The sequence below is a fragment of the Lolium perenne genome, chromosome 5, assembly GCF_019359855.2.
Source record: "Lolium perenne isolate Kyuss_39 chromosome 5, Kyuss_2.0, whole genome shotgun sequence".
Classification (NCBI taxonomy): domain Eukaryota; kingdom Viridiplantae; phylum Streptophyta; class Magnoliopsida; order Poales; family Poaceae; genus Lolium; species Lolium perenne.
The window spans coordinates 51,031,011-51,046,334 of record NC_067248.2 but is presented as its reverse complement, the minus strand read 5'-3'; positions in this window follow the sequence as shown (position 1 = coordinate 51,046,334).

Here is a 15,324-nt window from a genome sequence, read left to right as displayed (position 1 = left end):
CCAAGTCAAATCTAAAATCAAATGCAACATATGCATAGAGGCCTATGTGACACATAGCCAATTCACTAAATTTTGCCCTATGACTCTAAACCTTGACCAATTGATGTAAAACCATCTCTCAACCTAATATAACACTAAATTGACCCTAACCCATGTTGTAGTAAAGCAAGATCAACAATTTACAAGTTTAATAAAAATTGACACATCACCTCTTATGTGTTATGGCCATTTTTGCAAATCTTTGAACAAGACCATTTGAATTGGTTTCAATAGTTGGAAAATGTTTCTAAACCCATAAGAATCACATTTGAGTCAACCAAAGTAAAATCAAATGGAGAGAAATCACATAGTGAGAAAATCCCCAAAATTCCCTCACATACACCATATGCCAAAATGCAAATCCTTCACCAAAGCCATAATTGCTTGCTCCCTTGCTTCTAAAATACTTCAATATGATAAACTAACACAATTGCATCAATGAATCAAGAATCAAACACAAGGAAATCAAGATTTCTTCATACATGTGATAATGGTCATATGGCCCAAAAATAATTTCTTCCCTACTTTACACCCCTGCCTTTGACTTTTCTTCAACTAAACTTGGTCAACTATGACCATGTCATCCAAGACCATGTCAAGGTCAACAACTTCCATGTTGACCATCCCTGCTGAAGTTGACCAGGTTGACCAGAATAAGATGGACAAGTGAGGACTTTGAATTAAAGAGAAGATGAACCACATTTTGAAATCTCACAAAACTTCACCAAATTGGACACCACCACCACCATTCCATCACTTTATTTATATAATTGAATTGCACCAAAAAGAATTTCGAAATTTGAAAAGAATTTTCATACGGCCATTTCATCAAACACATGGCAGGCATAGTTTCAGATTTTCAACACATGCTTTTATCCTCTGGATTTTGGGCTAAACCCCTTTCGAAATGTGATCATCAACACCCTTGTACCTCCTCTGCATCATCCTATGCACTGCAGCCCTGCTAAAATAGGTGCAATGAGCTAGAACTTCATCATGCCGGCCATGATGGACATACCCATGCTCAACCCTACCCTGGTCCTTCCCTCTCTCGAGCACCATGTCATCTAGACTCCCCAGGAGATACTGAGCATGCTGGACAAGATTCTTTTTCCAAATCATGCACGACAAACCTTGGCCACGACGTGATCACCGCGTGTGGACGCGCCAGAGCGTGCGTCGGCATGTCCCTGGACGCCGCGGTACACTGCATCGCCTGGACGCTGTCGTCCTTATCTTCCTCTCCCACTTGGCACGCATGATCACCACGATCCCAGCTACACGCTAGACATGCTCGCTAGCTCGCGTACGCCCTATCGACGTCGCCATGATCACCGACCTGCCGCGCATGTACTGCCCGCACTTGATCGTCGCCAGCACGCTCCCGTCCTTACCCTGTCGTCCCTTCACGCGCGGTAGCCTCTCCTAGACGTCGCCTACGCCCTGCGCCCCCTACCGTGCCCCTTCGCGCCCTGGAGCGCCATGGACGCCGGTGACCCTCCACGGCCTCTCACAGCTCTCGCGCAACTATAAATAGAGACCCCCTCAGCCTTCTCCCTCCACACCAAACTCGCTCCACTCTTCCTTCTGAGCCTCCTCAACCCCTCTCTCATCCACATTGCGCAGTAGAACTCTCCAATTGAGACGTCAATCGCCGGAATCGCCGCAGATCGAAGCCGTTGATCCACGCCACCCCGAGCTCCGCCACTGTGCCAGGCGCCTATTCACCCTCGCCAACGACGCCTCGACACCCTCCCTCGACCGCCGGCGACCTCCATCGCCCTCCGACCCCTACCTCGCCGGCGCAGCAGGCTCTCCTCCCCCGTCGACAACGACGACTCCCAGCCGTGCGATCTCCATCTGATCCAACGGCGCACGTTGCCAGGTACCGCTTCGGCGTTTAAGAGTCACAGACAGGCAGGCCCCACCTCGTCAGGCGGCCCGCGCACATGGGCTGTGTTGCTGGGCCGTGCTACCCTGTTTAATCCATTTAGGCCCATTCTGTTTTCCCGTGTGGCCCAGTAATTTAAATTTGGTTTAATCCATTTTAGTTCAAATCCAATACTGCTGCCCACTTCAAAGTTGAATAGTTCAAATTCTACAAACTCAAATTTAGCAAATCCAAATGTTCTGGAAAGCTTATGAATATATCTAGCTAACCCCACTGGATTCACACTCATACCTTGTGTAGTTTTTGAATAGTAAAAATAACAAAACAGATACTTTTCTGCTTTCAAATAAATCTTAAAAATCAACCATTATGAATTTTGAAGTGAATCCAATTGCAATAATTCACATTTAACAAACTCTAATTTACTATGTAAAAATATGATATGGGTTCTGTACATGATCATAGGCTAGAATCAAAATATTGGCTATGTAGTCAATACTAGCCCATTTAAACCTTATCCAAAAATTTAGAATTTAAATCTATGAGGTATAGCACCTCATTTAAAACCCTTTCTCAAGTGATATGAAGTAATATGATGACTTCTACTGCATAGGTTCATACTTGCTCACTTATAGACTTTAAATCAAAATAGGATTTAATATTGCCATGGTTATTTAAATCACATGAGATGATGAATCTCATTTAAATCACTTTTCTCAAATACTAAGTGTGAAGTGTTGACCTTGGTCAACATGGGATCATCCCTGGTTAATTGAGAAGATTAAATATTAAGAATTCAATGAGAGGAAATTATTTCTCCCAAACTAAATAGAAACCCTAACCCACATTTTCAATGAGAGGAAATTATTTTCCTGATTTTAAATAAAGAAACCCTAGCATAATTTGTGAATAAATGTTAAGTAGTGATGCTAGATCATTTGAGTGAGCCATTAAGGCTAATTAAGAGTACTTAAGTATTGTTTGGTGATTGTATCCTCGTATTCATTTTTAGACGCTAGTACCGGAGACTATCAAGAGGAGGAGGTATTCTACCAGGAGGAAGAGCCAGAAAACTTTGATCAATACACCAATCAAGGCAAGCTAACACTCTTGCAAGGTTCCCTTGTGCAAAGCTCTACAAGAGCAAGGCACCATTATCTTTTTATTTTATGCTTAATGCTCCTATCCCAAGTTTTTACTTTACAAGCTTTTACTTGTTTTCTCAATAAGTTACTTTTATAGTTAACTTTGGTCTAAGTCTAGAATACTACCAGAGTATCAAACTTAGCCTAGCTAGCATTATAAGAAGTTAGCACCCCTCGGGACTAGTTGCTAGTGCTAAAATTAAAAATTGATTACTCTAGATGGGATCATGTGAAATGAAATGACTTTGAAAACCTTGGAATGAGGATTCATTCTATTGAAAGATTTTGAAGGTGAATATGACTGGTGAATGACTTGGTGAAATTTTACGAAAACTGATGGTTGGGTTCGGATGCGATACCATTCCAATTTGAAAGTACCCCCACAATACCCAATATGGGTAAGGGCTTAACTAGAAATTTATGTGCTTTAGTATGGGTTCCCTCTGAACAAGCGTCATCGGGGTTAGGCTGGAGGCTGCCTCTACAACAAAAGAAATGATGTGATATGACGTGAATGAGGTGAATGTCCGGCCCAAGCCCTGTGCAGTTCCCGGGTTGACTGCGGTTTTCACCGGGAGGCCAAGCTCATGGGGAGAGGTGCCTATACTAGAGTATGTAAGTGAAAGGTTATGGTTGGTAGTCCGCATACGGAGTATGGTAAATCAGGGCCAGTTAACCCTGACGGATTATTGCAAATATTGTGGCACAAGTGTACGACCTCTGCAGAGTGTAGAACTATTCGAATAGCCGCGTCCACGGTTATGGACGGTTGGAAAGGCCATACTGTTCCGTCATCAGACCATTTTCAAAAATGTGACATATGACTTGGGACTTGAATTTCAAAGGTGAATGGTGACTTTAGATTGAATCACAACAGAGTTGTGGGAATGACACTAATGTTCCCACTTGAGTAGTTTAGCAAATGAAGAGTCTTTTCTAAATGTTTATGAAATAAACTTGGCTTTATGCAAATAAACCTAGAGCTTAGTATCCCCTTACTAGAATTAATAGTGCTTACACTAGTATTAGTTGCGAGTACTTTAAAAGTACTCATGGCTTTGTCCCTGGCTATTCAAATGGCCAGACTATGAAGGTGAACAGCAGTACGAGGAAGATGGACAGCAGGACGTCTACGACAACTAGGACCGCTCCTGACGTCAAGCGTTGGCCTGTGGATTAGATAGCCACTACTACTTCGCTTCCGCTATTTGTGATGTTCGTTGATCAATAGATCAACTACTATTGTAATTTTGGATCATGTGATCTACCTTTGTAAGACGATTATGTGTTGTAATAAATGATGACTCTATGATATTCAACTATTATGTCTCGCAAACAACAATATTCCTGGGATTGCGATGTATGGCATAATAGGCATCTGGACTTAAAAATCCGGGTGTTGACAGCTGCACTAGGCGTAGCACCAGGTCTCCTTCCCGGAACACTCTTGGTTTAACCTTCCGGCTATGATAGCGTCTGAGGTTCTGCTGGTATATGGCTGTTCTTGCCAAAGCCAACTCCCTTGCCTCTTCTAGCAAGTCCACATCATTTTCTCGGGCCTCTTTTACCTCTTCTTCGGTGTAGAGTTGAACCCTTGGTGAATCATGTATGATATCGGTTGGTCTCACGGCCTCTGCCCCGTAAACCATGAAGAAAGGAGTGTATCCGGTAGACCGGTTTGGAGTCGTTCTTATGCTCCACAGCACTGATGGTAGCTCATCGAGCCAACACCCCGGTGTCTTTTCAACCGCCTCAATCAGTCTTGGTTTGATACCGGAAAGCACCAAACCATTGGTTCTTTCCACTTGGCCATTGCCTTGCGGGTGTGCGACTGAGCACAAGTCCAGCTGGATGTTGTTATCCTCACAAAATCTTTTGAACTCTCCTTGAGCAAAGTTTGTTCCGTTGTCTGTGATAATGCTATGCGGGTAGCCATACCGCAAGATAACACCTTTCAAGAATTTTACTTCCGTGTGCCCATCACATTTTGCGATAGGTTTCACCTCAAGCCACTTAGTGAACTTATCCACCATTACTAGGATGTGAGTCATGCTGCTCCTTGCAGTTTTGAATGGGCCAACCATGTCGAGGCACCAAACAGCGAACGGCTAGGCGAGTGGTATAGTTTTTAAATCGGATGCTGGGGTATGGTTTTGCTTGGCGTACCGCTGGCACCCGTTAAATCTGCGCACCAAATCCACAACATTTTCTAGCGCCGTGGGCCAGTAGAACCCGTGCCGGAACACCTTTGCTACCAGCGCTCTTGATGAGGCATGGTGCCCACACTCTCCTTGATGAATCTCTGCCAGCATTTCTTTTCCTTCTTCCGGTTCCACACATCTTTGGAGGACACTGATGTCTACGGGTGCTTCTATTCTTGTAGACAGTGTTGGGCCTCCAAGAGCAGAGGTTTGTAGAACATCAGCAAGTTTCCCTTAAGTGGATCACCCAAGGTTTATCGAACTCAGGGAGGAAGAGGTCAAAGATATCCCTCTCAAGCAACCCTGCAATCACGATACAAGAAGTCTCTTGTGTACCCAACACACCTAATACACTTGTCAGATGTATAGGTGCACTAGTTCGGCGAAGAGATAGTGAAATACAAGTAGTATGGATGTATATGAGTGGTAATAGCAATCTGAATAAAATATGGCAGCGAGTAAACATGCAACAGAACAGTAAATAAACGGAGTTTCGATGTTTGGAAACAAGGCCTAGGGATCATACTTTCACTAGTGGACACTCTCAACATTGATCACATAATAAAACCACTCTACACTCTCTTGTTGGATGACAAACACCATTAATTGTGTAGGGCTACAAGAGCACCTCAATGCCGGAGTTAACAAGCTCCACAACATTCGATGTTCATATTTAAATAACCTTAGAGTGCATGATAGATCATTGCAATTATACCAAGTACTAACATAGCATGCACACTATCACCATCACACTATGAAGGAGGAATAGATCACATCAATACTATCATAGTAATAGTTAACTCCATAATCTACAAGAGATTACAATCATAACCTACGCCAAGTGCTACATGATGCACACACTGTCACCATTACATCATGAAGGAGGAATAGAGTACTTTAATAACATCACCAGAGTAACACATAGATGAATAGTGATACAAAACTCATATGAATCTCAATCATGTAAGGCAACTCATGAGATCATTGTATTGAAGTACATAGGAGAGAGATTAACCACATAGCTATCGGTACAGCCCTTAGCCTCGATGGAGAACTACTCCCTCCTCATGGGAGACAGCAGCGTTGATGAAGATGGCGGTGGTGTCGATGGAGAAGCCTTCCGGGGGCACTTCCCCGTCCCGGCGGCGTGCCGGAACAGAGACTTCTGTCCCCCGAATCTTGGCTTCGCGATGGCGGCGGCTCTGGAAGGTTTCTCGTACCGTAGCTTTTTCGTATCGAAGATTTAGGTCAGGGAGCTTCTTATAGGCGAAGAGGCGGAGTCGAAAGGGTTACGGAGCCGCCACACAATAGGGGGGCGCGCCCCCCCGGGCCGCGCCGCCCACACGTGTGGGCCCTCCAGGGTTCCCCTCTGGTGCCTCTCCGGTGTTCTGGAAGCTTCGTGCAATTATAAGATGCTGGGCGTTGATTTCGTCCAATTCCGAGAATATTTCCTTACTAGGATTTCTGAAACCAAAAACAGCAGAAAACAGGAACTGGCACTTCGGCATCTCATCAATAGGTTAGTTCCGGAAAATGCATAAATATGACATAAAGTATGAATAAAACATGTAGGTATTGTCATAAAACTAGCATGGAAAATAAGAAATTATAGATACGTTGGAGACGTATCAAGCATCCCCAAGCTTAGTTCCTACTCGCCCTCGAGTAGGTAAACGATAACAAGAATAATTTCTTAAGTGACATGCTACCAACATGATCTTGATCATACTATTGTAAAGCATATGAGATGAATGCAGCAATTCAAAGCAATGGTAAAGATGATGATTAAACAACTGAACCATATAACAAAGATTTTTCATGAATAGTACTTTCAAGACAAGCATCAATAAGTAAAAGGCATTGAAGCAACACAAAGGATGATTAAGTTTCAGCAATTGCTTTCAACTTGTAACATGTATATCTCATGGATAGTTGTCAACATAAAGTAATATAACAAGTGCAATAGGTAAACATGTAAGAATCAATGCACACAGTTTACACAAGTGTTTGCTTCTGAGATAGAAAGAAGTAGGTAAACTGACTCAACATAAAGTAAAAGAAAGGCCCTTTGCAGAGGGAAGCAGGGATTAAATCATGTGCTAGAGCTTTTTAAGTTTTGAAATCATATAGAGAGCATAAAAGTAAAGTTTTGAGAGGTGTTTGTTGTTGTCAACGAATGGTAATGGGTACTCTAAGTACCTTATCAACCAGACTTTCAAGAGCGGCTCCCATGAAGGACGTTATCTCTACCAGCAAGGTAGATCATCCCTCTTCTCTTTTGTTTACACATGTATTTTAGTTTCATTATGACACTCCTCCCAACCTTTTGCTTACACAAGCCATGGCTAACCGAATCCTCGGGTGCCTTCCAACATTCACATACCATGGAGGAGTGTCTATTTGCAAAATTAAGTTGCTTACTGATAGATCAGTGCAAAGCATGTGAAGAGAATTATTAATGCAAGTTAATTAATTGGGGCTGGGAACCCCATTGCCAGCTCTTTTTGCAAAATTATTGGATAAGCGGATATGCCACTAGTCCATTGGTGAAAGTCTATCAGAAGTAAATGACAAGGTTGAAACATAAACACCACATACTTCCTCATGAGCTATAAAACATTGACACAAATAAGAGATAATAGCTTTTGAATTATTTAAAGGTAGCACATGAAGTATTTACTTGGAATGGCAGAGAAATACCATGTAGTAGGTAGGTATGGTGGACACAAATGGCATAGTTTTTGGCTCAAGGATTTGGATGCACAAGAAGAATTCCTCTCAATACAAGGCTAGGCTAGCAAGGTTGTTTGAAGCAAACTCAAGTATAAAATGGTGCAGCAAGACTCACATATGAACATATTGTAAGCATTATAAGACTTTACATCGTCTTCCTTGTTGTTCAAACACCTTAACCAGAAAATATCTAGACTCAGAGAGACCAATCATGCAAACCAAATTTTAACAAGCTCTATGTAGTTCTTCATTAATAGGTGCAAAGTACATGATGCAAGAGCTTAAACATGATCTATATGAGCACAGCAATTGCCAAGTATCAAATTATTCAAGACATTATACCAATTACCACATGAAGCATTTTCTGTTTCCAACCAAATAGCAATTAACGAAGCAGTTTCAACTCCGCCATGAACATTAAAGATAAAGCTAAGAACACCAGTGTTCATATGAAAGAGCGGAGCGTGTCTCTCTCCCACACAAGCATGAATTTATTCAGAGAATGAACATAACAAAATGAAAATAAAAGCACATAGACGCTCCAAGTAAAGTACATAAGATGTGACCGAATAAAAATATAGTTTCAATAGAAGAAACCTGATAAGTTGATGAAGAAGGGGATGCCTTGGGCATCCCCAAGCTTAGACGCTTGAGTCTTCTTGAAATATGCAGGGATGAACCACGGGGGCATCCCCAAGCTTAGACTTTTCACTCTTCTTAATCATATATCATCCTCCTCTCTCGACCCTTGAAAACTTCTGCCACAACAAACTCGAAACAAACTCATTAGAGGGTTAGTGCATAATCAAAAATTCACATGTTCAGAGGTAACACAATCATTCTTAACACTTCTGGACATTGCCCAAAGCTACTGGAAGTCAATGGAACAAAGAAATCCATCCAACACAGCAAAAGAGGCAATGCGAAATAAAAGGCAGAATCTGTCAAAACAGAACAGTCCGTAAAGACGAATTTTTTAGAGGCACTGGACTTGCTCAGATGAAAATGCTCAAATTGAATGAAAGTTGCGTACATATCTGAGGATCACGCAAGTAAATTTGCAGATTTTTCTGAGTTACCTACAGAGAACCCTGCCCAAATTCGTGACAGACAGAAATCTGTTTCTGCGCAGTAATCCAAATCTAGTATCAACCCTACTATCAAAGACTCTACTTGGCACAACAATGCAATAAATAAGATAAGGAGAGGTTGCTACAGTAGTAACAACTTCCAAGACACAACAAAACAGCAACAAAATAAAAACATGGGTTATCTCCCAAGAAGTTCTTTCTTTATAGCCATTAAGATGGGCTCAACAGTTTTAATGATGCACTCCCAAGAAATAAGAGTTGAAGCAAAAGAGAGCATCAAGAAGCAAATTCAAAACACATTTAAGCCTAAACCACTTCCTATGAAACGGAATCTTGTAAATAAACAAGTCATGTAGGCATAATGCAACAAGCATAGGAAAACTAGACAAGCGCAACTTCAAGATTTTCAGCATATAGAGAGGTGTTTTAGTAACATGAAAACTTCTACAACCATATTTTCCTCTCTCATAATGATTTTCAGTAGCATCATGAACAAACTCAACAATATAACTATCAAATGAAACATTCTTATCATGAGTCTCATGCATAAAATTATTACTACTCCCAACATAAGCATAATCAATTTTATTAGTTGTAGTGGGAGCAAATTCAACAAAGTAGCTGTCATTATTATTCTCATCAAGTGTAGGAGGCATAGTATAATCATAATAAAATTTACTCTCCATAGTAGGCGGCACCAAAAGACCACTATCATTATAATCATCATATATGGGAGGCATATCATAATCAACATAAACTTTCTTCTCAATACCCGGAGGGCTAAAGAGATCATTTTCATCAAAACCGACCTCCCCAAGCTTAGAATTTTTTATATCATTATCAACAATGGTTTTCAAAGCGTTCATACTAATATTACTACTAGCATGCAAATAAGGTTCCATAGGTTTTTTAATTTTCGCATTAAACCATTCATGTCTTGACTCAGGAAATAGTTTAAAAAGCTCACAGATGTTTTCCATTATGCCTTACTAGTGTTTAACAAGAAACAAAAAGATGCAATTGCAGGATCTAAAGGAAATAGCTTCGAGCACACACACAACGGCAACAGAAAAGTACTCAATTACCTGGGACCGGAGTATGAGTGCTTTTTACCTTTCCTCCCCGGCAACGGGGCCAGAAAAGTGCTTGATGTCTACGGGTGCTTCTATTCTTGTAGACAGTGTTGGGCCTCCAAGAGCAGAGGTTTGTAGAACAGCAGCAAGTTTCCCTTAAGTGGATCACCCAAGGTTTATCGAACTCAGGGAGGAAGAGGTCAAAGATATCCCTCTCAAGCAACCCTGCAATCACGATACAAGAAGTCTCTTGTGTCCCCAACACACCTAATACACTTGTCAGATGTATAGGTGCACTAGTTCGGCGAAGAGATAGTGAAATACAAGTAGTATGGATGTATATGAGTGGTAATAGCAATCTGAATAAAATATGGCAGCGAGTAAACATGCAACAGAACAGTAAATAAACGGAGTTTCGATGTTTGGAAACAAGGCCTAGGGATCATACTTTCACTAGTGGACACTCTCAACATTGATCACATAATAAAACCACTCTACACTCTCTTGTTGGATGACAAACACCATTAATTGTGTAGGGCTACAAGAGCACCTCAATGCCGGAGTTAACAAGCTCCACAACATTTGATGTTCATATTTAAATAACCTTAGAGTGCATGATAGATCATTGCAATTATACCAAGTACTAACATAGCATGCACACTGTCACCACACACTATGAAGGAGGAATAGATCACATCAATACTATCATAGTAATAGTTAACTCCATAATCTACAAGAGATTACAATCATAACCTACGCCAAGTGCTACATGATGCACACACTGTCATTACATCATGAAGGAGGAATAGAGTACTTTAATAACATCACCAGAGTAACACATAGATGAATAGTGATACAAAACTCATATGAATCTCAATCATGTAAGGCAGCTCATGAGATCATTGTATTGAAGTACATAGGAGAGAGATTAACCACATAGCTACCGGTACAACCCTTAGCCTCGATGGAGAACTACTCCCTCCTCATGGGAGACAGCAGCGTTGATGAAGATGGCGGTGGTGTCGATGGAGAAGCCTTCCGGGGGCACTTCCCCGTCCCGGCGGCGTGCCGGAACAGAGACTTCTGTCCCCCGAATCTTGGCTTCGCGATGGCGGCGGCTCTGGAAGGTTTCTCGTACCGTGGCTTTTTCGTATCGAAGATTTAGGTCAGGGAGCTTCTTATAGGCGAAGAGGCGGAGTCGGAAGGGTTACGGAGCCGCCACACAATAGGGGGGCGCGCCCCCCCTGGGCCGCGCCGCCCACACGTGTGGGCCCTCCAGGGCTCCCCTCTGGTGCCTCTCCGGTGTTCTGGAATCTTCGTGCAATTATAAGATGCTGGGCGTTGATTTCATCCAATTCCGAGAATATTTCCTTACTAGGATTTCTGAAACCAAAAACAGCAGAAAACAGGAACTGGCACTTCGGCATCTCGTCAATAGGTTAGTTCCGGAAAATGCATAAATATGACATAAAGTATGAATAAAACATGTAGGTATTGTCATAAAACTAGCATGGAACATAAGAAATTATAGATACGTTGGAGACGTATCAGACACCGGTTACACTTCTCTTGTACACCTCTCCATTGATGATGGTGTAAGCCTTGGATCTCCTCTGGATTCTTTTCGACTCATTCTCGTCAACCGGCAAAGTGTCGTTGATCAGGAATTCCTTAATAGGTTCAACCCAAGTTGGTGCTTCCCGTACCAGAAATATTGGTACGTCTATCTCCATGTAATCCACCAGCATAGCCTCTTCCGGCTTAGATCCTGTAGTTCCCGAGTTTACCGGAGCAGTCCCCGGGTTTCCTTCGTCAACGTCCATTGACACAATGTGTGACTTCGGTACGAAAATTGATTCCGATTCCGGACTCGGTTTAATCGATGGCATCCTTAGATGAGCCAAAGCCACTCCGGGAGGAATTTCCTGCCGGGAGGAGCCTAACTTGGAGAGCGTATCTGCGGCCTCGTTTTCCGCCCACGTCACATGGTGAAACTCACATCCTTCAAAGAATCCGACAATCTTTTGCACGTGAAACCGGTATGAAGCCATGTTGGCATCTTTTGCATCCCAATCTCCAGAACACTGCTGCACCACAAGATCTGAATCACCGTAGCAAATGATCCGGTGTGCACCGATTTCTTTTGCGACCTTGAGCCCATGGATCAGAGCCTCGTACTCAGCGACATTGTTTGATGCCCTGAAATGCACTTGGAGAACACACCGGAGATGATCTCCCTTAGGCGAGGTAAGAACCACACCGGCACCTAGACCCTCTTTGAGCTTGGATCCGTCAAAGTGCATCTTCCAATATTCTATCTTTTGCTCTGGCGGTTTGTATTGCATTTCCGCCCAATCAACCAAGAAATCAGCTAAAGCTTGCTATTTTATGGCATCATGGTGATATCTAAATTGCCCATTTGGCAATCCTGCCGCTAGCATCTTTGTTGCACATGATATCTGAATTAGGTGTCTCACTCACCACTTTCATTGGGTGCTCTTCAAAGTAGTGCTTGAGCTTTGTGGCGGCCATGAACACGCCATAGGTCATTTTCTGGAAGTGAGGGTAGTTTTGTTTTGAGAGGGAGAGCACCTCGCTCAGGTAGTATACCGGTCTCTGCACGGTTTTTCCTTCCTCTTCTCTTTCCACCACAACTACAACACTCAGAACCCGGTTTGTTGCTGCTATGTATAACAGCATGGGCTCCCTTTCTAGAGGCGAAGCCAATACCGGCGCGGTTGCCAGCATCGTTTTTAGCTCTTTGAACGCTGCGTCTGCCTGAGGGGTCCAGACGAAGGTATCGGATTTTTTCATCAAAGCATAGTGATACGTCCCCGACGTATCCATAATTTCTGTCGTTCCATGCTTGTTTTATGACAATACTTACATGTTTTGCTTGCACTTTATAATGTTTTTATGCGTTTTCCGGAACTAACCTATTAACAAGATGCCACAGTGCCAGTTCCTGTTTTCTGCTGTTTTTGGTTCCAGAAAGGCTGTTCGGGCAATATTCTCGGAATTGGACGAAATCAACGCCAAACCTCCTATTTTTCCCGGAAGGCTCCAGAACACCGAAGAAGAGTCGGAGGAGAGCCAGGGGGCCCCACACCATAGGGCCGCGTGGGCCAGACCCTGGCCGCGCCGGCCTAGGGTGAGGCCACCCTGTCGACCCTCCTGCGCCGCCTCTTCACCTATAAAACCCCTTTCGACCTAAAAACGCAGTACCAATTTGACGAAACTCCAGAAAGACTCCAGGGGCGCCGCCACCGTCGTGAAACTCCAATTCGGGGGACAGAACTCTGTCCCGGCACCCTGCCGGGACGGGGAAGTGCCCCCGGAAGCCATCTCCATCGACGCCACCGCCTCCACCATGCTCCGTGAGTAGTTCCCCCATGGACTACGGGTTCTAGCAGTAGCTATGTCGGTATTCTCTCCCCCATGTACTTCAATACAATGGTCTCATGAGCTGCCTTACATGATTGAGATTCATCTGATGTAATCGGTGTTGTGTTTGTTGGGATCCGATGGATGATACATTATGATTAGTCTATCTATAAAGTTTGTGAAGTTATTGTTGCTGCAATCTTGTTATGCTTAATGCTTGTCACTAGGGCCCGAGTGGCATGATCTTAGATTTGAGCTCTATATTGTTGCTTAGATTGTATCTACAAGTTGTATGCACATGTCACTGTCCGGAACCAAAGGCCCCGAAGTGACAGAAATCGGGACAACCGGAGGGGATGGCGGTGATGTGAGGGACACATGTTTTCACGGAGTGTTAATGCTTTGCTCCGGTACTCTATTAAAAGGAGTACCTTAATATCCAGTAGTTTCCCTTGAGGCCCGGCTGCCACCGGCTGGTAGGACAAAAGATGTTGTGCAAGTTTCTCATTGCGAGCACGTACGACTATATACGGAAAACATGCCTACGTGATTAATGATCTTGATATTCTTTCTTAATGCTTTGATTCCTATCAATTGCCCAACTGTAATTTGTTCACCCAACACTTGTTATTGGAGAGTTACCACTAGTGTAGATCGCTGGGAACCCCGGTCCATCTTTCATCATCATATACTCGTTCTACATGTCATTGGAAGTAGTATCAACTATTTTCTGGTGCCATCGCTCTCATATTGCTATTCTTTCTTTGCGTGTACTTGTTACTACTGCTCTCATATTACTGCTACTTTCACATCACCCCTGTTGCTAGTGCTTTTCCAGGTGCAGCTGAATTGACAACTCAGTTGTTAAGGCTTATAAGTATTCTTTACCTCCCCTTGTGTCGAATCAATAAATTTGGGTTATACTACCCTCGAAGACTGCCGCGATCCCCTATACTTGTGGGTCATCAAGACTGTTTTCTGGCGCCGTTGCCGGGGAGGCATAGCTCTACTCATAAGTTCACCTGGGGAGTACACTCTACCTCTCTCTCTGTTTTATTTTATTTTGTTTTGTTTAGTTTACTTTTGTCTAGTTTATTTGTGCTTAGTTTATTTCTGTCTAGTATTAGTTTGCTTAGTTTACTTTTGCTTAGCTTCTTTTTGTCTTGTTTTATTTTCCTCATATACCCAAAAATCCATAAAAATTTGAAAAACCGAAAAATTAAAAACTGCTGTCATGGGAGAACCAACAACCTACTTGGAGCTTATGGAATGTTATAATTGTTATAGAGAATCAAGAACTGGTAAAGTAATGAGTGCTATGATAGAAAAATTAAATACAATTGCTAGAATCTTGCTTAGACGCCATGATATAAACTGTTGCTCTCAACAGGATACTAAACATCTTAAATTTCAATGTGGCTTTAGTGAGGAATATTTTATTAAGAGCTATAATCGGAATTGCTATATTCATTATGGGTTCGAAGAGGTAGAACAATTTGTCTTATTTATGGGAGCCTCCGAGATAGAATCCTTCATGGTTGAGAATTATGAAACTTGTGCTATTTGTAAGGACCTTAAAGATTATGTCTCTACTATCCTTAATTCTTGCATAGAATGCTACAGTAGGAATCCTTATATCCTTGATTATAAAGAGAGACACATTAATGCACAAGAATGCACTCACAATTTGCAGGAACCGGTGGAAGAAGAAATTGATGAACCTGAAAGCTCATTGGATGAAAAAGAGGAGGAAATTGATGAACCTGA